A 24,454-nucleotide genomic window follows, 5' to 3' on the forward strand; every position below is an offset into this window, starting at 1 on the left:
AGTCCACGTTTCATGGGGCACGTGGCCTGGGGTCAGAGACTGCGGCTCACGGCACGGTGCACGTAGTGCAGGGGCTTCCCCAGACACACACTGGTCCTGGGCCCAAAGACAGCCTCCCTGCAGGCCACCCCACTCCCCAGGGGTGACAGTGCTCACGACATCCGTGTGACTGTGTGGTGGGTTCTGCTGAGGCTGCTTCCTGGCTGGGAGGCGGCACCCTTTTGCTGTGTCCTCACAGGACAGAGGGGAGGCCGGCTCTCTGGGGCCCCACCCACAAGGGCGCTGATCCCTCTCCAGGGCTCCTCCCCAGCTCCTCGCCTCCCAAAGGACCCCCTCCTAACCATCACCTGGGGAGGCCTCATACGCGGGGGTGGTGAGGGGACACAGTTCATGCACAGCACCCAGGAAGGGTGACGTTTGGAGAAGAGGACTGAGAGCCGAAGCCTGAGCAATACTGACTCCTGAACCCCGTTTCCTCAAAAAGAGCTCCTCTGACTGGAATTGCCCAAAAAGCTGAGATTCTGATTTGGCAGCTCGTTGATGGAGTCTGGAACCTGCCTTTTAAACAAGCCTGGATGTTGCTTAGAAGATTCCCAGCTCCTCGTCCGGGAAGTAGATTCCTGACCCCCCATCGCAGCTCATGGCGGTTTGCAGGGTCGAGAGGAGGAAACTCCTGAGTGACGGGTTATGGCCACAGGTGGGGGCGCCCCTCTCAGGCCAGAGCAGGGCGGGACTCAGGGCCGCCCCAAACTCCCGGTTCCGGGTGGGGCCCGTGGGCAGGTGTGTGAGGAGGCGGGGAGTCGGACAGCCTGACCGGCCAATACCACCGTGCCCGCCCAGGGGCTGCCCGCGATTGTGAAGATCCGTTGTCACCTGTCGCGGAGTGTCATCACCTGGGAGGGCCTTGAGGGACGGGCACTGCTGGTCCATGGCTTCTCCCCGGGAGCGCTGGCAGGACACGCAGGCAGACAGGCATTGGCTGGCAGAGCCCCTCAGATGTGGGCAGCATGGGGCTGAGGCAGAGCCTGGGCTCCCCTGGGGTTCACCGTGGGCCTGCAGCTGACCTGGCCCTCCCCGTGTGTGGGGGGCCTGCCACCAGCGCACTGACTGAAGACGGGGCACAGCAGCCCCCTCCTGGCAGAGCCTGGTGAGGGACGGGCCCTTCACGGAGAACCCCGAACTTCCTGGCCCGTCAGCCAGGTTCCCCGGGCCGGGGCAGGGTCTGCTTCCCGGCTGTTAGAACGGTGCATGCTGGCCCCTCCCTGGTGCGGTGCCTCTGGACACAAGATAGTTTCGATGCAGCTCGTTTTGTGGATGGCAGCAGTGGGGACCAGCACCCGCTGACCCCCGCAGGAGGGGGGGGCTCGCTGCGAGCGGGTCGGCGCGGGCCTGGCGTGGGACTGCTTCGCTGTTTGGCTCAGAGCATGACCAGGGCACGTCCGCAGCTCGTGACCATCGGCTGTTGTCGAAAGTTTTCAAGGCCAGTCACCTGGAGAGCAGACGTGTTCCAGTTACCCGCTCCCTGGAACATACCCACCCCGAACCCAGTGGTCGGGCGACAGCCAGTGGGTTCTGCTCCGGGACAGAAATTTGGGTGGGACAGGCAGGGAGCGGCTTGTTCCTTCCAAGGCTGCCTCCAGCTGCGCTGTCCCCAGGGCGCCCACAGGGCCCTTGTGTGGCTGGGGCGGCCCCAGGGTGCCTGGCTTCTCCCCTGGTCGCTCAGGGCCCTACGAGGGGGTGTTCCGGCCTTGGTGCCAGAATGTCAGTCCTCATGGCCGTTCGGCTGAAGCTGACCGAGCCCTGGTGAAGCGCGCTGTGCCCGAAGGCCTGTGGCCCAGCCCTTGAGGCTGCCTGGGTCATGCCTCTGGGGCCCCAAGCCCTGCCCAGAGCCGCATGCCTGCCTGTGTGGCCGGTGCCGGTGCCAGCGGCTGAGTGTCCCACAGCCCCAGGTCTGCTGTGCTGAAACTGCCCGTGTTTTCTAGCTGTGAGCTCACTGCGGACAGGATTTCCTCCACAGAAGAACAGGGACTGGCCTGACTGAAACCCCAGTGCTGCGTCACTTCTGATTTGAGGGCTAGACCACTGTTGGGGGAGCAGGGGCGAGGGAAGTCCTGCAGGCGTTTGGAAGCAAATGCCCACACCCCCAGGCCAGGAACTCCTCGGTGTCGGCTTCGCCAAGCATCCGGGGAGGCTCTGAGGGGAAAGGTGGGCTCATCCTCCTTGGCGGAGGCCTGGAAACTGGCTGGGCCCCTGCGCACCCTGCTTTGGAAGCAGAGAGGCTCCAGGAAAGGAGGCCACTCCTGCCGAGACGTCACGAGGAGGCCCCATGCCGGGAGAGGGGCGAGGACCCCGGCCGTGGGAGCAGCCTGCGCAGGCTGCGTGGAGCGGGGTGCCTGGGGCCCAGCCTGAGCCTGCAGCTGCCCGCCGCTCCTCCTGTCGCTGTCTTGGCTCCCCGGGGACAGGGTCCTGCCCCGCGCTGCAGAGCCCGGCAAGTGGAGCAGAGGGGCCACCCGCCAGGAGCCCGTGTCTCCTCAAAGGACAAAGGGACAGGTGAGAACACGGAGCGGCCTGTGAGGTGCTTGGTGAGCAGTGGGCCTGGTGAGCAGTGGGCCGTGGGAGCAGTGGGCATGCCACAGAACCAGCCATGAGGCTAAAATGCTGGTTAATTGAAAAGTTGAAGCTATTAAAGCAGTTTTGGGTTCACAGAAAAGTTGAGCGGATGGTACAGTTTCCAAATGCCCACCTCAGACAAATGTGCCCTGTTTTTGCCATTGCCTGTTGGCATGGTTACAGTTTGTCACAGTTGGTGAGCCAGGATTGGCACTTTATTGTTGACTGAAGGCTGTGGTCCACATCAGGGGTTGCTATGGGCGTGGGTGTGGGCAGATGTGTAACGACACACCCACCGATGGAGCGTCACACCGAGGGTCTCACCACCGTGCTCTGCCTGGCCACCCCGCCCTCCTCCGCTGAGAAGAGCCCTGGCCTTTTCACTGTGTATCCGGCCTTTCCTATAGGGTTGTGCAGGGGTATTCTAGGTAGGCAGCCTTTTCACTTCGGTTTCTTCCAGCCAGCAATGTGCCTTCAGGTGTCCCCAGGCCTCTCCACGGCTTCACGGCTCATTTCTTTTCAGTGCTGCATAATATTCCACTGTCTGAGCAGCCGTGTTCACATGACCATCACCTACTGAGGGGCCTCTGGGCTGCTTCCAGGCCTTGGAATCGTGACTGAACCTGCCGTGAGCATCTGTGGCAGGTCTGTGTGTGGACACAGGTTTTCACTTCCTTGGGGTAAATGCAGTGTTGTGTGGGCGCCTGGCTGGTGAGTGCGTCCCACAGGGCCCCCATGCCCAGGGAGCCTGGCCCCTTCCTGCCGCTGACTGCCATGCAGCCCCTGTGGCCAGACGCCATCACCTCCATCCTCTGTCTTGTCTCCTGCTCAGAACAGTTGCGGAAATGTACACCTGACCGTGCACGGCCCCACAGCCCCACCATCAAACTCTTTGCAGGTTATCAAGCCCCTTACCTGAGGGGGCCCTGGACGGACATTGGTCAAGTGTGGGGAGGACCTCGGGGTGGCCCTGGGGTGGGCGCTGAGACTGGGGTGTCTGCACTTTGCTGGAAGAGAGGGGGGCTCCTGAGGGACTGGAGTGTTAGCATGGACATCACCACATCTGGGTCATGGCCTTGTGCTGCTCAGGGTCTTCCTGCTGCACTGGGGGGCCTGTCCCTGGGCCGAGTGGGGGGTGGGTGCCTCTCTGCAGGGTTGGGGGTTTCTGCCTCTAGCCCTGCGTGTCCAGCGTGGCTGCCCTCTCTGCCCAGCCAATGAGTCCCCCAGGATGTCCATGGGAATGAGCACCTCCATCTGGCTGGGCTGGGGCCATTGTTAGCTTCTGGGAACGGTCTGTCGGGGAGAGGGCCACGGAATCAGTGCTTCCTGTTGGTCCCCTTCCTGGGGACGTCACTGCTGCCCTCAGCACTGGCCTCGTGCGGGTGGCAAGGTGCCACGTCCGGGGCCACAGTAGAGAAACGGGAGCAGGACTGTGGCCTGAGCTCACCCAGCGCACGCGCAGGGAAGCCACCGTGTTCGCGGCCCTGCATTTGGGCGAGATGGCAAAGGCCGCGTGAGGCCCTGCCGTGGGCTTGTCTCATACGTGGGGCCTGGCAGTGCGGGGTGAGTGAGACTGAGGCGGAGGGGCCGTTTGGAGGAGTCGCTCTCAGTGAGCTGGAGCCGTGGCATTTGTGTGGCAGGTGGCCCCTCGGCAACAGTGCAGAGGTGGGAGCAGCCAGCCCACTGGGCTGAGGACCCCAGGTTCAGGGAAGGCAGTGACGGCCCGAGGCCCCCAGCCTGGGCCGCTGGAGGGACGTAGCCGCGGGGGTCAGCGGTGTAGATGCTGTGCCAAGGGCACAGAGACTGGCCTCTGCCTGCTGCCATCCCTCGTCTCGAATGTCAGCCCCATGGTGGGGGGTGGGGGCACTTTGGTAGGTGGCTGGATCCTTAGGGTGGCAGAGTTTTGGGTGCACAAACACAGTAGGAGCATGAGAAGGACCCGCTGCGTGTGCGAACCTGGCCTGTGGGCCTGGTGCTATGTGTGCAGGGCAGTGAATGCAGAACAGCTTCTGGGGCGGCGGCCCGGAGAGGGGACAGGAGGCCTGCTCCACACCAGGCTGCTGGACGCAGCGCCCGACGGCCCTCCTGGCCTGCCCCGCGGGCCGTCACCTGCCGGCGCCGGCCCCGGGGGGCTCGCCCGGAGCGCGTTTGGCCCCGTGTGGGCCTGCGTTCTGGCAGCTTCTTTCTTCGCTGCCGTGCTTCAAGCCACTGTAGCAGGGCGCTTGTCGTCCTCTCCCAGGCTCAGAGCCCAGCCTGTTCTTACAAAGAACTCATAGGGGCTTCTCCTGCTCAGCAGCTGGTTTATTCTAAACTGTCAAAGTTGATAGCCCAATCCACTTTTTGATGTAGTTATGATGGTTTTAGGAGATTTAGCATGATTTTTTATAGTGTGAAAAAGAAAAACAAGTGAATATATGATGATGAATCCTTCAACTTTTGTGTCTGAAATTGGGTCTAGGCGTGAATTACTGTGTAAAAATCATGCCCTGTTGTGTCCTACTGCCTAGTAAGCATATGGATGCCCGCTGTTCTGCGGCTCTGGGGCCCCAGACGCCTCCGGGACCCTCAGAGGAGTGGGTCTCGGGTGCTGGGCAGCCGACGCCAGAACACAGCGGCTGGATCAGCAGGAATGCCTCCCGCCGCAGGAAGGGGCTCTGCAGGTAGACGGGCTCTGGCTCCTCTCCCGGATCTCGACGGGCCTTCGACACAGTGTCCCTGCTGCCCTCAGCCCTGGCCTCGCCCAGATGGCAAGGTGGCACCTTCGGGCGGGCACCTGTTGGACACGGTCACAGCTGGCATCATATCTGAGGTGGCAGGAGCTGCCCCGTTCGCCTGGAGGTCGGTTGGTTTCGCCTCTGATCCATGCAGGGCCCCTCAGGCCAGTTGCACATGGTGCGGCCCTGCTTAGATTCACCCCCCGGAGTGCCACTTGCTTGCCCTGCCCTGGGATCAGTGTCCTACCCGCTGACGTGCCCCAGGGGCCTCTCCTCTGGGATTAGTGCCTTCCTGTCTATGTCATAGTTTTGGGCACGTGTCCTGCTGTCTGATGCAGCCATGAGCTCACCTTGGGATTCGCCGTGAGCAGCACGTGCCTGGACCCCGAGCCTGAGCTGCCCTGTGAACAAGAGCACGTTGGGAATCTGAATGAATGAGCCCATGTCAGCAGGACCCTGAGGGTGGCATTACCAGTTTTGACTCTTTATTCTAGAACTTAACAGAAGTGATGCTTTCTAAGCAGCACAAGGACCTTGCCTGTCCCTTTGCCCTGACAGTGGCTGCCCAGGGGCTGGCACGGAGCCTGGCATGTACATGGGCATTGAGTCAGTGCTGCCTGAACCATGAGCAGACCACCTGCTGGCCATTGGCATGTGGGGCTCAGTGTTCCTGATGAAGGAAGGAAAATGTGCTCAGAGGGACGAGGGCTCACTGCCAGGCTGCAGCATGGATGCCACGGCGTGGTCCCACAAAATCCCGTGTAGCCTTCCGGGCCCTCAGTCTGGCGGCCACTTTCTGGCCAGGTGACGGGTATCAAGGCCCTTCCCCTCTCTTGGCCTCTGTGGGCAGCATGGGAAACTGATCTGTGACCTCAGCACTCTCCCAGCTCTGACACTGGCTCCTGGGCCCGGGGACATTTGCCGTCCTGGCCCAGAGTGGCCAGAGCAGCAGGGGTGCAGGGGACCCCACAACCTGGGGGCTTGTGTTCCCCAGCTCCCTCTGGCCACCACCAGCATTGCTCCTGAGCGGACACTCTGTGGACAGTTGGCCTGGAGGACCTCCCGCTGCAGGGACAGCTGCCTCCAGGCCATGAACCGATGGCAGGGAGGGCGTGGTTGGCTCTGTATAGTGGCCTGTGTGTGTGTGTCCATATGCTGGAAAAACTGCAGCTGGCTGTTGGACGCTCATCCTGCTTGAGCTTTAATCAGCCAGCCTGAGACCCTGTGGAGCAGCACGCGGCCGAGTCGGGGGCCAGGGGGGCGGCCGTGCTGCTTGCGCTTCTCATGCCGCTGCTCCTCGGCAGAGTGCCCTGGGGTCGACGTGCTCAGCCTGCTTGGGAGCCAGGCCCCAGCCATGACCTCTGCGACAGCACGGCCTGCTGGGGGCACGTCCGTCAGGCCGTGCGGCTGTCGTCTTCAGTCCCCGCTTTGTAGCGTGTTCAGCAGCTGGACTGGGACTTAGGGTTTCACAGCTGCAGGGCCCAAGCCCCGGTCATGTCAGGCCGCCGATGGGCAGGAGGCTCTGGGCTGTTGCGTCCGTTATGCAAACACGATGCTCTCCTGGGTGTTCAGGTCCGCTCATATGATCGTCATGCAGCCCCTGCAGGCCCAGACGTTCAGGGAGCTGCTGGCTGCCATCCTGCTCCCGAGAGCTCCCGTGTTGGCTCCTCTTGGGGCTGAGCCCGGGCAGCAGACTTGGGCCTTTGTGGGGGCTGTCCTGCTCTGGGTGCTTCTGCAGCTGGGCGCCGGGTTGCCTTCAGGGTCTGCCTACCCCTTGGGCCCATCCCGTGGCACTGGGGCAGGCTCTGTAGTGTGGATTAAGTGTGTGGCGTCACTCAGAGGTGCGTCCTGTGGCCTCCCTGACCGGCCAGCGTTTCATCGTGTCTGTGGTGCGTCCTGACCCAGGTAAGCTGATGGAGTGACCCTCGGGCCGGGTGGGGATCAGCCCCTGGCATCATCAGTTTAGCAGCTGGCTGTGAGCGTCCGTGCTCTCTGAGCTCACAAGGGGTCCCCCCACCCAGAAGCCCGTGTGGAAGACGTGGTGATGTGAAGTGGCTGGGGGCCCAGAAGCCATGGAGTGAAGGACAGCGTGGACACCTCCTGTGCAAGGTGCCTCCGAGGCAGTGAGGCATCCTGACCCACCTGGCCCGCCCTCCCGGCCCAGCCCCACGTGAGGAGGTGCAGAGCAGGACCAAGCTCCGTGACGGTTCTGATCTGGTTCTGCTCCCGCCAAGCTCAGTCCCCGACAGAGTCCCCGAGCCTCCCTGCCTCAGTCCTCCCACCTGCTAGGAGGTCACATGAAATGAGGCTTGTCACACGCCCACGGCTGTGAGCAGCAGAGAAGGTGCGTTTCTGCTTTCCGAGCCCTGCGGGATCCCCGTCAGCCCTACGTGTTTCCTGATGAGGCTGCCCGTGTGGGTCTCTGCTCACACCCGACTGCCCGAGAGCTAGACTGTGGGTTATGGCACTAAATACACAGAACACCGGCCCGGCAGCACGGGACTGATGGAGCTGCCGGACAAGGAGAAGTCCCAGCAGAACCATGAATCAGCCAGACCAGCTGGTCCTGCGCCTTCTCCTGCCTTGCCTGGCCAGTGCCCGTGCCCCTGACCCTCTCCTGCTGTCCCTGGAACAGGTCCGCATGAAAGGGCTGCTCTCAGTCACCGCGCGGCACCGAGCACCCGCCACCGTGTTGCCTCTGGAGCAGACGGAGCCATCCTGGGATGCGGCGGGGAAGGCCCCCAGCCCTGGTACCCGGACACTCTTGAGCAGCTGCCCCCGTCGGCACGCTGGGCAGGTGGACAGACCGAGGGAAAACGAGCCTCTTTGCTCCCAGTGGGAAGGGCCTCTTGGCTTTGTCCTTGAGGATGCAGAGTGTGCCCGTCCAGATGGCTGTCATCCTGAGGGCTCCCGAAAGCAGCCTCGCCCTTGAGAAGTATTCAGGCATGTCAGTCACAGCGGCTCGAGGTGATGGCTTCCCACGCGGGGGACGTGGCCCTGGGCGTGCTGCATGCATCATCTCTTTAAAGCTTCTGGCCGCCCGTAGGGCAGGGATGCTTTTCTCATTTTGTAATTGAGAACAGAGGCTGGGCCCTGAGAGGCTGATGGATTGGCCACAGTTTCCAGGCCGGTAAGATCAAGGCATAGACTGGAGTCCAGGGCGGCTGCACCCTGGCTGCAAACCCCTCCATGCCCTGCATTTTCAGAACTGCCCCGTTGTTTTAGCATCAACCCCTGTGCCACATGAACGTGCACACACACACATACACACACACGTGGGTGTGCGGTCACTCCCCAAACCCGCACTGTGGCTTCACATCCAGAGCAAAGGGAGGGGCAGGCCCGAAACCCGGGGAGCAGGCTCCGAGCTGGGGGGTCATCCTCTCATTTGGGGACTGCTTGTGGAAGCGGAGGGGAACTTGGTTTTTGAAGCCCAAGACGCTGTATTGATGGCTTCAGGTTCGCAATATGAAGTCAGGACTGTGACGCCTCCAGCTTGGTTCTTCTCGCTCGATATTACTTTGCTTATTCACGGACTTCTGAGGGTCTATGTGATTTTTAGGATAGTTTTTCCTATTTTTGTGAAAAATGCCACTACAGGTTTTTATAGGGATTTCATTGAATCTATACATCATTTTGGGTAGCAGAGACCTCTTAACAGTATTAACTCCTCTACTCCATGAACACAGGAGTTCACCATTTATTTGTGTCTTCAGTTTCTTTTGTCAATGTTTTATAGTTTTCAGTTTACAGAGCTTTCAAGTTCTTGGTTAAATTTATTCCTAAGTATTCTGTTCTTTTTGATACTATTGTAAATGGGATTATTTTCTTAACTATTTTTTTCAGATTGTTTTTAGTGATTAGAAATACAACTGATTGTGGCATGTTAATTTTACAAACAACTTCCCTGAATTTATTCGTTCTAACAGTGTTTTGGTGGAGTCTTCAGGGTTTTATGTACATATGATCATGAGACAGTTTTACTTTTTCCTTTCCAACTTGGGTGCCTTTTATTTTTTTTATCTTGTCCAAGTGTTGTGGCTGGGACCTCCAGTACTGTGTGGAAAAGGAGGGGTGACAGTGGACACCCTTGTCTTGTTCATGATCTTAGAGGAAAAGATTTCAATCTTCCACAATTGAGTATGATGTTAGCTGTGGGCTTGCCATAGACAGCCTTTATTATGTTGAAGTATGTTCCTTCTGTACCTAATTTGCTGAGTTTTATCATGAAGGAATGTTGAATTTTATCAGATGCTTAACCTGTTAATCAGACCTGTTAACATGATCATATGATTTCTCTCTTTCATTCTATTAATGTGGTGTGTCACATTCACTGATTTGCTAATGTCGAACCATACTTACATCCCAGGGATAAATCCTACTTGATCGTGGTGGTGTATGATCCTTTTAATGTGTGTTGTAGAATTTGATTTGTTAATAGTCTGTTGAGGATTTTTGCTTCTGTGTATTCTTCAGGGATATTGGCCTGTATTTTTCTTTTCTTATAGTGTCCTTGTCTGGTTTTGGAATCAGGTGATACTGGCCTCACAAAATGAGTTTGGAAAAGTTCCTTCTTCAACTTTTTGAAGAGTTTGAGAAGGTTTGGTGTTAACATTTGTATGTTTGGTAGAATTCATCAGCGAAGCTGCCTGGTCCTAGGATTTTCTTGTGGGGAGGATTTACATTATTTTTAATCTCTTTACTCATTATTAGTATGTTCAGATTTTCTATTTCTTCATGATTTAGTTTTGGTTAGTTGTAGGTTTCTAGAATTGATCTGTTTCTTCAAGGTTATCAAATTTGTTGGCATATAATTGTTGATAATAGTCTTTTGTGATCCTTTGTATTTTCGTGGTATCAGTTGTGATGTCCCCTCCTTCATCTGTAATCTTATTTACTTGATCCGTCTCTCTTTTTTCTTGGTTACTGAAGCTAAACGTTTGTTAGTTTTGTTCTGCCTTTCAAAAAACCAACTCTTAATTTCATTGATCTTTTCTACTGTTCCTGTGGTTTCTATTTCATTTGTTTTTTCTCTAATCTTTGTTACTTCCTCTTTCTGATAACTTTGCACTTAGTTTGTTCTTTTTCTGGTTCCTTGAAGTGGAAAGGTTGCTTATCTGAGATCTTTCTTTTTTTTCTTTCTGTAGCCATTTAAGTTCATCTCTGAATTCTCTGTACCTGGCACAGTGCATGGGCCATAGACCTCTAGTCCATGTTATAAGTGAATAAATAGACTTAACTGCAGACATGCTCTGAGGCTCATACAAACTGTGAACATTTTAAGAGGAGAACACTGTTAAACAGTGGCGTGGCAACAATTAGACACAGTCTTAAAACTCCATCTGTCATGGGTGTTCAGGGCAGAGTAACATATGACCGACCTGTCACATGGGGTCCTGGCAAAGGAGTATCTGGGGACCCCCCTTTAGCCAAGGTGCTGTGCGAGTTGCTGGGGTACAAAGCTCATGGAACACTGTCCTGCCCCGAGGGGCCTCACAGTTCAGTCTTGTTCCGAACTAGAGGCGGGATCAGTAATGCCATCTCCGTGCAGGGTAGAGTGGGAGAGAAGGGACCCCACACCCTGGCAGGGATGGTCCTCAGGTCGCCCCGGGAGGGGGAGCGGGAGAGTGGAGCTCGAGGGCTCTCCCCTTGCAGCCGCCTTGGGCCACCTGCGGCACGGGCAGCTCTGGGCCTCAGGAAGGCTGCAGGGCTGGTGCCCAGAGCCCGCGTGCTGGGACGGCTAAGGTCAGGCTGATAGGAGTGCAGGGCCTGCTGGACGCTGACGCCCCCGAGGGGAGGGCAGCGCCTGCCTCCAGGGGATCGTGGGGGCTTTGGGGTGGAGGCTCTGGGGTGTTTGCGGTGCAGGGTGCTCTGTCTTCACCATAGGCCCACCCCCCTCCATGCTGAGCAGGGGAGAAGTCTGTGTGACCTTCGCATGGCCTTGTGCTCCTTGTGGAGTATTCAAGATGTCAGGGGTGATGAACCCGAGGAGGGGTTAGGGTGAGGCAGTGCCCTGCCACAGCTCTGGCCGCTGGGGTGTCTCGGTGAGCGGGCTGGATGTGCTTCAGCTCCCCAGGGCAGAGGGCACTGCCGCCCAGTGGGGCTGCAGGAGGGGTGGCCGCAGAGCAGTCATACCGTGGCGGGTGGGCAGGAGCCTGCCGCTGAAGTCGTCTGGAGACGGTGGTGCTCCCTGAGGGCTCCTGGGGGCACCCGGAGGAAGGCCCTCGGCTGGTGGTCAGGGTACTGGCACCTTCCTGGCATCGCTGAACAACCCTTCCCATCAGCTCCTTTAACCTTTCCTCCTCCAGACTGTGTCTGCAGCCACAACAGACCAGCCTTTAAAGGGGTGGCGTGCCATTGATGCCCATTTGCCATTTTGCAAAATCCACATCTCTCAGCACCCCTCTGTGTGTGTGAGACGCATCCAGAGAGGAGAGAGGACGTCCCCAGTGCCACCTGCCGGCAGGGTCACCCGCTGGACCCCGCTCCAAAAGGCAGCGCTCCCTGGAGAGGAACCTGGGTCCGGGGACAGGCGTTGCTGCTCTTTAGTTAGGTTCTCCATGTCCTCGCGGTGAGACTCCTCTGAGCGCATCTCCTCACTGGCACCGGGAGCGCAGGGTCTGCTCTGCCAGCCTATAGGGCCACCGTGTGTGTGGGGTTAGACCCTGCTGGACGAGGGGGCTCTTGCAGAGCAGGGGGTCCTGAGTCAGACCTGGCTCGTGTTCCTCTCCAACACTCACTGCCGGCGTCGCTGTGACTGGTTACTCACCTGCTGCGGGCTCAGTTTCTCCACTTGCAGAGCCGGGAGGATAATATCTATCTGCAGCGTTGTTCTCAGGCCTTACTTACACTCCGTGAGCAGAGAGCAGCGCCTGGCACAACTCAGAGCCTCGCAAAGCAGCGGCTGCCTTGCAGGGTACACCAGGCTGCTTCACTTGCAGGCCCACTGCTTCTGTGTCACCGTGGCTGCAGCCCACAGGGCGGGCCATTGTGGGGCGCAGTGCTCGTGGGCTAGAGGGTCCAACCGGGTGAAGTCGAGGCTGCCCTGATGGAGGTCTGTGGCTACCCAGAATCTCTGCCGGCTCTGCTGCCTGTAACCTGCAGAGCCGCCTGGAGCTTGTCACCTGCAACTGTAAGCTTGTCACCTGTCACCTTGGCTTCCCATGAGGCGTGCGTCCTGCCTGCCCTTCCTGTGAGGCATGTGTCCTGCCCGCTGGTCACAGAAGCAGGATTCACTCCCAGGTGGCACCGGGCTCTGTGCCCGATTTCTGCTGTGATGGGTAAGCTTTGGTTTGTATCGCCCTGTGTAAATGTGCCCATAATATCTGCCTGCAGGCATATTTGCCCGGCTTCCTCTGCCTCCAGGATGTCCTGGGGAAATAGCTCTTACTTCTGGTGCACCCCAGCCCCCACCCCGCCTCAGCTCATGGCTCCCGAATCGAGGCATTGGTGGTCAAGTCCTCATTCCCTCCACCCACACTGTCCCCGTGTCTGCACCACAGCCGTGCGGCTGACCTCTGGGAGGGGCTCTGCCTCAGGGCCTGACAGCAGAGGGCACGCGATGCCCGCTCAGTCAGGGAGGTGAAGCACAGAGCCCCTGAGCTAAGGGACGCATGCCGCACATGCCCAGCTCTGCTTGGAGTGCTGTGACTGGGACCTGGCCACAGAGGACACATGGAGGCGGCCAGTGCCAGGCCCTGGGCCAGGCGTGGGGGGTACAAATGGAGGTGGCCTGGTCCCTGTCCTTAGGAAGCTCACATTTGGTGACAGAGGTCCTCTCCTTGTCCACGTGCCACGTGGCTGCCATGGACATTTCAGCCAGGCCTCGCTTCTGTGTTTGGCCCACGTTGTGCAGTCTCAGTGAGATTCCTGCTCAGCTAGTCTGGCATAAGCCCCATCTTCCAGATCTGATTGCCCTGGGGTCTGACTGGGTCCTGCTTCCAGCAAGAGTCCTGCTAGGCCACCTTACCCCAAATCTCCATGACCCCTGATGTCTCCTGTTTCATTTTCCATCCACTGACCCCTCCGCCATTCTGCAGGGTGCTACCAGGGCCTCGGACCCTGGCCGAGGGGCAGGCGTATCTGCAACAGCCCTGGAGGAGTGAGGACATGAACTGAGGAGGGTCCCCGGAGGCACACTTCGGGTGGCCTGGAGAGCACGGGGCTGCCCGGCTGTTACAGTGGTTTCAGTGGGGTGCTTAGCCTGTTGGCGCTGATTGGTAGAACGGGAGAGATGAGGCGTTGTTCTGGGGGGCAGTGGGAAGGGGGCAGTGGCATATGTGGGGGATGGGGGAGGGAAGACCCGGGGAGCCCTCCTCTCCCAGGATGGCGGTGCACGACTGTCGTGCCTGTCAAGGTGCGTCCGATGCAGCCTCCTTGGTGAGCACCTGGACGCCCCCTGCATGCCACTGGTAAGTGATCTTGGCGATTATGGCCAGGACTCGGAGGAAGCAAGGAAATCACGTTCAGTAAAACACCAGACTGTCGTACGCTCATCTGCTTCCTCATTTACTAAAATCAGGAGCTCGTGCCAGGCAGCTGAGTCACCTTAAGATTATCCAGTCAGCCGGGCACGCTCGCCCCGGACATCGCAGTCAGCAGTTTACTAAACCCACTTCCAAAACTGTACCCACGGAACCAGCGCCTGCGTGATGTGCACTGTTCTCACGTGTACATCGGTGCCTTTCTCCTCCCCTTCTATAAGGAGACAGAATTTGAATTTATTTCTCTTTCCTTCTGTGTATAAACTAATTTTTATCCTGTTGTAAAAGAAAGGGAATTCTAATTTGCTGCCTCGGAAGCTGCCAAAGAACAGAACCTAAATATGTGGGGCTGACTTGGGAGATCAGAGTGGTGTTCAGCTGACCTTGGGCCACAAATCAAGTGCAGCCCACTAGACTGCTGCCACAATAAATTGAGCTTCTGTGCTTAAAGGACGGCCTCGGCGGCCCCGGCAGGACCGCGGGCTACTGCGTGTGGAGCACTTAAGCTGTCACTCCTGCTGCCCGTCCTGTGCGAGGGGGCTCGTCACCGGCTTTTCCCTGAAACCGGTCACATTAGCATGCTGGTCCCCAGAGAGGTGCCCCATGGCGACGGCCGCTCCCATGTCTCTGGTCGTTTGACAGGGGCTGGGGGTAAGGGTGGTAAAGTCCAGGGAATTCCTTCTAAGGAATGACATGAAAGTGTTTTGCCATAAGGCCTGTGTATAGTGAGAGGTGGATTAAGTTGCAGGATGCGTTTCTGAGGGTTGATATAATTTTCCTTTTAATTTGGGGTCATTTTGTCTGGTTCTTCCAATACCCGTAGGCCAGGAATGGTTTTGTTGACAACATGGCACAATGCGTAGACCAGGAATCTCGCTGTGGATGACCCAGAAGTGCGTGGACCTCACGTGACCTGGAGGATGTAATAAGCTGGTTGAATATGTCACACTTAAACATAATTTGAAGCCTTAATGTATATTGAAACTTGCAGGAAACACTGCTCTTCCCCCCCCCCCAGCAAATCAGCATTATTCTGAGTTTACGGGGAAGGTAGGACCTCCCCACTCCTCTTCCTCTGTCTTTTTCCTCCTGTCTCTCTGTCTTCTGTGCCTACCCCACACGGACGCATTCATGGCGGCTTACAAAATACGTCGTAATACACAATGGACAATAGGGTGTCAGAGCCAAAGAGAAAACCAGTGATGAGCACAGGTGGTACCTGATTCCTGGCCATGAGTATAATTTGGCACTAAGTTGTGTCTTACGTGTCCTGAAAGGTGGGCAGATGGGGACACAGGATGATTCCTTTGTGGCCACGGCAGCAAGTCGAACGGTCTTTCTTCCCTCGGTTGGCAGACCGTGTGCTCAGGCAGGTGAAGCCCAGAGGACTCACAGGCAGGTCGCTCCCTGGATTGCCTCGCGGGACGTGACACAGTCGCCCCGTGTCACTGAACAGCCCTCCGCCCTTCAAGGAGGGCTCGTCGTGCTGAGTATGAGTGAAACTGCCGTGGACAGCCGTGCATTCTGTGTGATCACCCTCCTGCCTCGAAGGAGGGTTCTCGCCTGTGTGGTGAGTGTGTTCAGCTGTGGGAAACTGCTAAGCAGCTCCCCATGGAGGGGTCACCTGTGCGTTCCTGCCCGCAGCGTGTGGGGGCTCCAGCCGAGCACATCCGTGCCGACATCTGCGTGCACACTGGCCGCTCTGGCCAGAACGTGGGGGAGCCCCACGTGGGGCCTGCGCTTCCCCAGTCACGGGACGGGGGTACTTTTCACGTGTGTGTTTTCCCTCCATGCATCTTTGGGGAGGTATCTGCTCACATTTTTGTCCATTAAAAAAAATCGGGTTGTGTGTTTTCTTAGTTTGGAGTTTTTGTGAGTTCTTTGTATACTCTGGGCATGCCTTCGTCAGATGCATGATTTGCAACTATTTGCTCCCAGTCTGCATTGTTTTTTTTTTTAATTCTCTTAGCAGTATCTTCCAAAGAGCAAAAAGTTTTAAAAATTTGCTGAAATCTAGTTAATTTTTTTCTTTTATATGTCATGTTTTGGGGTCATATCTAAAACCTAATTGCCTGACTCAAAGTCCAGAGGTTTTCTCTCACCTTCTCTTACCGTCTTGACAGGCTGCGCCCCCCTCAGCCTGTGGCCCATTGGAGTCGGTGTCCGCGTGCTGCGTGAGGTGCAGTGAGGCTCACGGTGTCGCATGAGTGTCTCAAGTCCAAGTGCCATTTGTCGAAAAGATGATCCTTTGAGCTGCATTTGCAGCTTTGCTGAAAGTCAGTCGAGGGTACCACACCTGCCTAATTAACTTACTGGTTTTAGAAGTGTTCCTTCCTTTTCACTTTTTATTTTTTTGTAGAATACTTCAGATTTCCCAGGTGGACAGTCATATTCTATGCAAAACAGAAACAGTTTGATGTTTCCTTCCCATCCCGTGTGCCTCTATTTCTGCCTCTTACCTCGTTGCCTGGAGCGCAGGTGGAGGAGGCCGGCGGTGGTGACAGTCTCCCTAGACTGGGTGGGTGAATCGCCCGGCCTCTGCCCGCTGAGTGGGATGGTCACTTCTGGTATTCTGTCGATGCCCCCATCAGGTAGGAAGTTCCTGTCAGAGCTTTCATCATGAATAGTTAGTGAATTTTGTTGAAACTTCTCTACTGTGTCAAGAGATTTGACTATGTAGTTTTTCTTCCGTGGTCTGTTAATGTGGTGAATCACATTGATTTTCAAATATTGACCAGCCTTACAGTCTAGAATAAAACCACTTGGCAATGATTTGTTAACTTTTACAAATATCACTAGATTTAATTTGCTAATACTTTGTTGAGGATGCAAAAATATCTATGCTCATGGGCTGTTGTGGTTTCCTTGTTTGTAGTGTCTTTGTCCGGGGTTGACATCAGAATAATGTTGGTCTCGTAAATGAGTCGAACAGCGTCTTCTACTCTTTTCAGGAAGCAGTTGAATCGAGCCGCTCTTCCTCCCCGCTTACCTTTCAGTAGAATCTGCCGGTGAAGCCTGTGGGCAGGGAGCAGACTTTGCTGGGAGGCTGGAATGGCCTTCTGGGTTCCTGAGGCTGTGCCCCTTTCTTCCCCATTTTGTCCTTCCTGTGCTTCAGGTGGAATGGTTGATACTGAACTGTCTTCAAGTTCTCTGACACGTCTTTGTTATCCGCTTTCTACCATTGAAGCATCCTTGATTTTTAATTTTACTTCTAATATTTTGTCAGTTCTGAAACTTCCATTTGGATCTTTTATTATAGTTTCTACTTCTCTGCTGTTTTTCCCTTTGTTCTGAGAGTGTCCACCTTGATGCTGTAGAGCCTGGTCACACCTGCTGCCTCAGAGCACGTGGCTCAGTTGGGGTCCTCAAGGCCGCCATGTGCCAACTGCTGCTGCCCTGGAGAGTCAGCCAGGTTCTCCTGGTTTCAGTGTGTTGAGTGACTTTGGATTGCACCCCAGCTGTGCTGAATGTTGTGTTGGAGGTGCCAAGCTCTGTCCAAACCAGCCACCTGGGGTTTGCCCACGGAGGACACCCGTGACACCTGGAGTGGCTGGGGTGCCGCTCGCAGCTGCTGTCTGGCGGGCAGAGGTGGGGGTGCTACGAATGTCCCTCGGCCCCCAGGACGGCTCAGTCCAAAGTGCCAGCAGGGTGTGCGTGGGGAATCCTCCCTGAAGTCTTGTGGAGAGCGTTGGTTCAGCCGGGCTCTGTGTTGCCATGTGTGGGAAGCGGTTCTCGTCGGCCCAGTCCTCGGGGCCTGTGCTGGGCTCCCTGCACACGTCCCGCGCAGGCTCAGCTCGGAGGCCAGCCTGGGCCTCGTGGCTGCGCATGGCCCCAGGCCTGCTTTCCTTATTCTCTCCCTTCAGACCTCCCCTGGCTCTCCGGACCACGGGGCGCCTCTTCCTGGTCCTTCAGCTAGAAAGTTCTGGTTTCTCTGAGTCTTAAAATCTCCTCCCCCATTCACTGCATGGTAATTTCATGTAACTGGATGGTTTTCAGAGCGAAGCGGCAAAATAAATAGAGAAAAAGAAGCTCAGGATCTTTGAAACACAGGGGCCCTCGTCTCCCAGTTCCCCACCAGAAAGATGCTTTTTTCTTGGCATTTTAAGAGCCTACTTCACTGCCCGGCTGCAGCCAGAGCTGGCCCAGAGCAAGGCCAGGAGAACAAAAAGAGAAGGACCCCTTGGCATTTCCCGCATGGCCGTCTGGCTGTCAGAGGCCCCCTCGCAAGTCCTCCGGCCGCAGAGAAGGGGGGTTCTGAGTCATTTCTGTCCTGCTGGCTGAGCGAGAAGGGAGGGGAGAGCCAGAAGCCGCCCCCGCCCCGGTCATCCGTCAGCGCCGACTGCCCCTCCCGGCCTGGGCCGCCTCCCTCTCGGAGCCCTCGGGCCAGCCGCCATGTTCTGCGCAGAGCCCGCGGCTGGCAGCAGACCCACTCCGCCCGGCCTGCTTTCCTTTTGGAGAAGGAGAAAGGGCAGGAGAAGGTGAGCCTGGTGTCCTCGGAAGGGAGTGGACAGCGCTTCACTTTCTCATGGCGCTTTAAAGTGCGTGCAGACCGGATGAGGCATTTTTTACTTTATTCTTTGCCTTTGCGCGTGCATGGAGACAAGACTGTGCCATCGCCTAGGCTTGGAGATCCGCGCTCACACGCACACCCCATCTGTGAGCCCCACGCCACTGTGGCCATGCGGCTGAGGTCTGGCCAGAGCGCACAGGCTGAGTCGTATCCTGGCCTGACTCGCTGGCATCTCCCTGTGCTGCCCTCCACGCTGTTGGCCTGGGCTCCTCATCCACCTGACATGGAGGGTCAGCGGCCTGCACGGCCGCCCCGAGGAGAGGATGCAGCCGTGATGGCTGCCGGCCCTCATCAGGCGTGACGAGCCGGTGGGATCTGGGGCTAAGACCCTGGCACGCCTTTTTGGCAGCCAGAGGTCATTGCTCTGGCAAATACAGTGGGCGGCCGGAATCCCCTCGGCTGGCCACCCGTGGGGATGTTGCACTTAGGTGCGTGACTTTCCGTTTCTGACCCTAGTTTGATCCCTTCCCAGCAGGTGTATTCATTTGACCCACGAGTATTACTTTTTTCTTCTCACAGCCTTGTTGAAAGATAAATTGAAGCAATCTTGGAGAGATTCTGAACTCTTTGGAGGAAAGAGAGTATATAAAGACACAGTATTATTATCATAATTTTGAGCACCACTCTGCCAAGTACACAGATAAAAATTATTAATCATCCCCTAACTTGGACAGAACATAAGTATCATTTTTGAGATTGAGATCTGCACATAGTTAAACAGCACCCTGCCCCTGCCCGCCAGCCGCCACCTGCCCTCCGGATGATGGCGTGCCCTTGAGTTGTGCCGTGACAGCGCCTGGGTCCAGCCGAGCGGCCTGAGGAGTGGGTCTGCAGGGGGAGAGCTCGCCTGTCGGCGGACGTCCTGGCACAGTGCCCCGGAGAATGGCACACAGACCAGTCCGTGCCGCTTGTTGGATGAGGTTTAATTAAGCAAGGAGGGTCACCGTGGGGAAGGCGGCTCTGCCCATGCTTTGATTTGTGAGATGGTTAAAATGTTTGGAAGCTCCTTTAAGAAACCAGGTGGTAAAAATGAGGGGAGTCATTTGCCTGAGTGATTAAATCAGAAGCAGCTGAGACCATAAACTTTATTAATGGCGTTCTTGCAACGGCTCCTCCCAGCCTCCTGCGGTGGGAGGGGAGGACACAGAAGAGGGGAAGGCCAGTGCCCCGGGCGGTGGCCACCAGGTGCCCAGGAAGCCACTGCTCACCTCCAGGCCTCCCACTGGGTCAGAATGTCTGGGGGGAAGGTGAAGAAGTCTGGGGTTCCCCCTTTTATTTTTTTTAAACTTTCACTTTTGATATAATCACAGGTCTACATTGGTTGTAGGAAGTGATGCAGAGAGGTCTCACGTGCCCTTCCCAGTTTCCCTCCGTGGTGACTCCCTGCAAACTGCAGTGCGGCTCACGACCAGGGAGTGTGGGTGCCAACCACCACCCTCGCCCTGCCTGCTGTCCGTGCTCCTGCATGTCAGTTCTCTGGGCCTCCTCGCCCGTGCGCCCACCTCCTGGCCCCGAGGCGGAGCAGGTCCCATCTCTGCCTGTCCAGCATTTAGAACCTCGTCCGAGATGCGGTGAGGACTCCGTGAATCCTCATGGAGTGACTGTGCAGCACCTCACAAGGAGGACTGTAGGGCTTCCACACGGAATCGGAGGGGTGGTGAGGAAGCTTTCATCAAAGCTTATGATGCAGAAACGGGGTCAAGCCAAGAGCTTTGAAACAGTGTGGTAAGCAGAGTAGAATGGTGGTGCTTGCCAGCCAGTGGAGCAGGTCTGTATGCGGAATGTGAGACACACAGAGGCAGGTCCGTCCTTAAATCATTGCATTTCTCAGCATATGCAAAGCATCTCCAGGTGTCCTGTCCCTGTCGCTGTCCCTGGGCCCCTTTGTGGGTTCCACTGTGGCTGGGGGGCAGCTGGCAGGGGGCCTCATGGGCCCAGGGAGATGTTTCAGACCCTCTAGGCTTTAGCCTCCTATTGCCACATTCTGGAAGGGCCCCCAGGGACACGGGCGAGAAGCGTTTTCAATCATCCCAGCCTCATGTTGGCTTGTGCTGGGAACAACTGAGACTCCGGCCTGCGGGGGCGGAGCATGGAGCGCAGACTGCGGAGTCCTGACACCCTCAGCGGTGTTTTCCCCTGCTGGGTCCCATGACCTCTGCGACTCAGTGGGAGCTGGTTGCTGGTGGCAGCGTGGCAGTGGCGTTCGCACAGGAGCAACGTCCTGTTAGCCTGGCATTTGTGTGGCAGTACGTGGATTTAGCACAGCATTCACATGGTGGTAACAGGTGTTGGAGACAGGTGAGCCGTGCTTGAAAGAGCCTTGATTGAGGAGCCAGACAGACACAGGTTCAAATCCTGGTCACACCACTTACGCCAGTATTAAAACCTCTGTGCCTCAGTTTCCCTTTCCTGTTCTAACGGTAACACTCGCTACTCACTTAGTAGCACTGAATAAGAGAATTTACAGACGTGCCAGCACAGTGCTTGTATAGCTGGAAGACTTCAGCAATTGTTTGACTCACTTGAGGAAATCAGAAGCATCCGTCCTTCGGCCCTGGGGCCCGCATCTGAGAGCCGCAGCATCAGGACGTTGTCCAGGAGGCCCAGCAGCGCTGCCAGCTCAGAGTCAGGCCCAGGCCCTCAGTCCCTGGCCCTCCTGCATCCCAGGGGCCTCCTCACCGAGGGAGGAACCGCGCCCTGCCTTGCTCGGAGGCGTGGACACCTGGGGCGCAGGGCAGGTTTGCAGGATGGCCACGTTCTCACAGAGCGATGACTGTGATGCAGCTCTTGAGCGTCTCATCAAAGGCTGCAGCACATCCACGGCACATGACAGGGACTGCACGGAAGCAAGGCACCCAGGTCCCAGACCCCCTGTTCCCTCAGCTGAGGGCCGCCGTCGCCTCTGCGAGTCCCTGACCTGGGCTTGCCTCGCCGCCATTACCTGGCTGGCCCTCCGGGCCCCGCTGATGCCCCTGGCCAGTCCGTGCAGGGGAGTTCCCGGGCAGTGTTCCATCAGTCGGCTGAGCAGGCTCCCCTCTCCTGCGAAGACCCTTCCCAGCCCCGCAGTGAAACAGGGAAGTGTGACGCGGTTCTGGACCCAGGCTCGGGGGAGGGAGAAGCCCCAGGAAGCAGGGTCCTATTTTGGGTGGGCCGTGGGGGAGCTCAGCAGTCATTTTGTGTTGGCAAGTTCTTAATGTTACCACTGACGTCCTTTCCTAAGGCGCCGCCTGGGGGTAAGGAGTACAGCGCACGTGGCAGGGGTGCCTGGGAGGGAGCCCAGGAACGACACCCCTGGGGGAAGGTGCCCAGCAGGTTAGGTGGTGAGACTGGAAGGCTGGAGGGTGTGCAGCCCTGGGAGGCAGAGAGTGGATGGAGAAACCCAGCCACCCTGTCAAAGGGACGCAGGAGGTCAGGGCCTGGTCAGAGCAGCCGGTCCGCGTGAGAGTCCGAAGCGGAGCAGAGCCCGGCCGCCGGCGGTGCAGGAGAGCAACATGGCGCTGAGCCTTCAGGGACAGGCAGGCTGGTGGGAGACCGTTCACACTTCCTCCCTTTTAAGGAGGAAAAGGCAGCGTGGAGTTCTCGGGGAGACTCCGTAGTGAATGCACGGGCCAGGCATGGCTTGGTGCCAAGAGGGCCAGTCTGAGTGCTGGGTGGGTGCTGGCTCTAGGGGACAGTGGGCCCCCATGACCAGCTGCGGCCAGTGAGTGGGCGGGCCCCGCGGGGGCCTCTGGCTCCTGCCCCTCCCCTGGCAGGAACAGGCCGGGCTGGGGGGCGTGGAGTCAGCCTGATTGGGCGGCAGAGCCTGGGTGCCTGGGGTCGGCCCCTTGCCTCCGTGGGCAGCAGACAGGAGACAGGCGCTGGTGCCCATGCCACTTCACACTCGGGGTTCAGCTGTTGCAGTGGTTGGCTGTGCTGACCAGTCAGGTGAACTGGTTTTCAGCTTTCTGGACTATGGACAAAGCACAGGAGCCTTCCCAGTAAAAGCAGAACCTAAAGCCTCAACACACCAGGCGTGGCTGTCAGCCTCAGAGGGGCACGCGAGCAGAGAGGGCCCTTGCCGCACGTGGCAGGGAGCTGGGGGGCCCTCCCCGACTCGGGCTTCCTGTGACCCGGTCACTGCTGCAGAGGGTGGACATCACCACGCCAGGCGGTGGGAGCAGTGGTGGAGGGAGGCGAGGCCTTCTCCGTTAGCCGGAGCCCCAGCACAAAGCTGGTCAAACAGTGTGGCTTAGGCTTACTGGGAGGTTTGGGGCTGATCCCAGGGAACTGCAGTCAAAGCGGTTAGAGTGGCCGCCTCCGAGGGACAGGTCAGGGGCGTGCAGGGCGGTGGGGCTGCCTCTGTCTCCCCGGCGTCCAGCCCTCCCTCCCTCTCTTGCTCTCTGTCCCTCCTTCGTGCTCCCTCACACGTCAACCCTCCTATACTATTTTATATGTTAGACATGTGCATTTATTAAATTCATTAAAGTTTAAAATATTTATAGATCTGCTAAGTCAGTAAACATTAGAAATTAGGCTACTCAAGAGAACAAGTTTTTTGAGTATTTGAGGGGTACTTAATTATTAATAATTGATATGCAACTTACACAACATCCTAATCTATTTATTAAGCAGGCCCATGTACCTGGGCTCAGGAAATGACTGATGTTGGTCCTTTGGGGTCACTGTCCACCCTTGGAAATACCACGAATGCAGCTCTTGGGAAGAGGCCCCAACTTTGGGTTTTCACTCCCGCTCTGACGGCCGCCCCCTGCCAGCCCCGACGGTTAATCTGATGTCCTAGGGTTTAGGTGGACCTGCTTTTTGTAGTATTAAAAGCATAAATTGATAGGGTACAGGGAGGTGAGGGATTGAAAGTAATGAGACAATTTTCTCGTTAGGATGAAAGGGCCCAATCAGGAAAAATAATGTTAATGCATCACTTGAACAGCATTCAAAGAGAATTAACTTCATTGGGCCTCCTGAAGAAAGAAAGGGAGATTCATTGTACTTGAACCTAATATCTGAATAGAAACATGTCGTAAGGGCACCCGCAGCACCTGCCGGTCACGAGGACTTCAGTGGCCTGGCAAGCCCCGGCCTGGGCTGCGACCCAGCCTCTGCCCTGCGGCACAGGGCCACACGGGCCGTCTGTCACCGGATCCTGCCGCGGAGCAGGCCTCCCCCAGCATGCATGCTGCTGGCTCACCGGCGCCGGGCCCTGCTGCCAGGAGTCCCCGGAGAGGCCGCATGTTGGCTTTGGGGTGACGCCCAGCAGACCAGACAGGCCTCGGGGGGCCTGCCTCGTCCCAGACACAGGGCACCTCTCTGAGCCCACCCGCACGGGTCTCCCAGGAGAAGGTTTTCAGTCACAGCACATTTCTAACAGAGGAGGGGAGCAGGGGTCTTCCTCACCCCCCAGCCCCCGCCCAGCTAAGGACACGCCCCCAGCGGCAGGGCGGGCTCACACGCTCCACGCGCCTTTCCCGTGACAGATCCGGCGGCTGGAGAGGTAAAGCCCTGTCCCCATGGCTGGACTTGGTGGGAGTGGCCCTGGAAACATGAGCCGGAGGGGCTGTGGACGAACGCCTGTGACCCCACTGATGCCCGGGGCTGGCTTGCACACCCGATGAAGCGGTGTTGGTGGTTGGCTCACAGGGTGGCATGCTCATGGTTGACATTGGTGCCCTGATAACAGGGACCTTTAAAAGAGCTTCCAGGCCGTCTGACACCTGCCAGGTGGGGACGCTGTCTGTGAGCCGGGCCGCAGGCCGCGTCAGACATCGGACCTGCCATGACCGTGGACGTCCAGGCCCCTGAGCTTGGGAAAGCAGCACCCATTCATTGAGTACCCCCGCAAGTCCCCAGCAGCTGTGGGTTGGGGCCCCTGGTCTGCGGTAGCTGTTGCCGCAGCCCAAGGCAGCCTAGACAGGCGGGAGGAGATCTGTGGTCTATGGAGACGTGGAAGGCCCCCAGATGCCCTGCCTGCAGCCCCCGGGCCTGTCCGCCTGCCCACCTGGTGCGCCAGCAGCTCCCCTCCTGGGGCCTCCCTGGCCTGGCTTTGCTGTCAGGCCTCTTAGGAGGCCGGTTCTGTCCTGCCT

This window comes from Manis pentadactyla, chromosome 2, assembly GCF_030020395.1.
Source record: "Manis pentadactyla isolate mManPen7 chromosome 2, mManPen7.hap1, whole genome shotgun sequence".
In the NCBI taxonomy this organism is placed as follows: Eukaryota; Metazoa; Chordata; class Mammalia; order Pholidota; family Manidae; genus Manis; species Manis pentadactyla.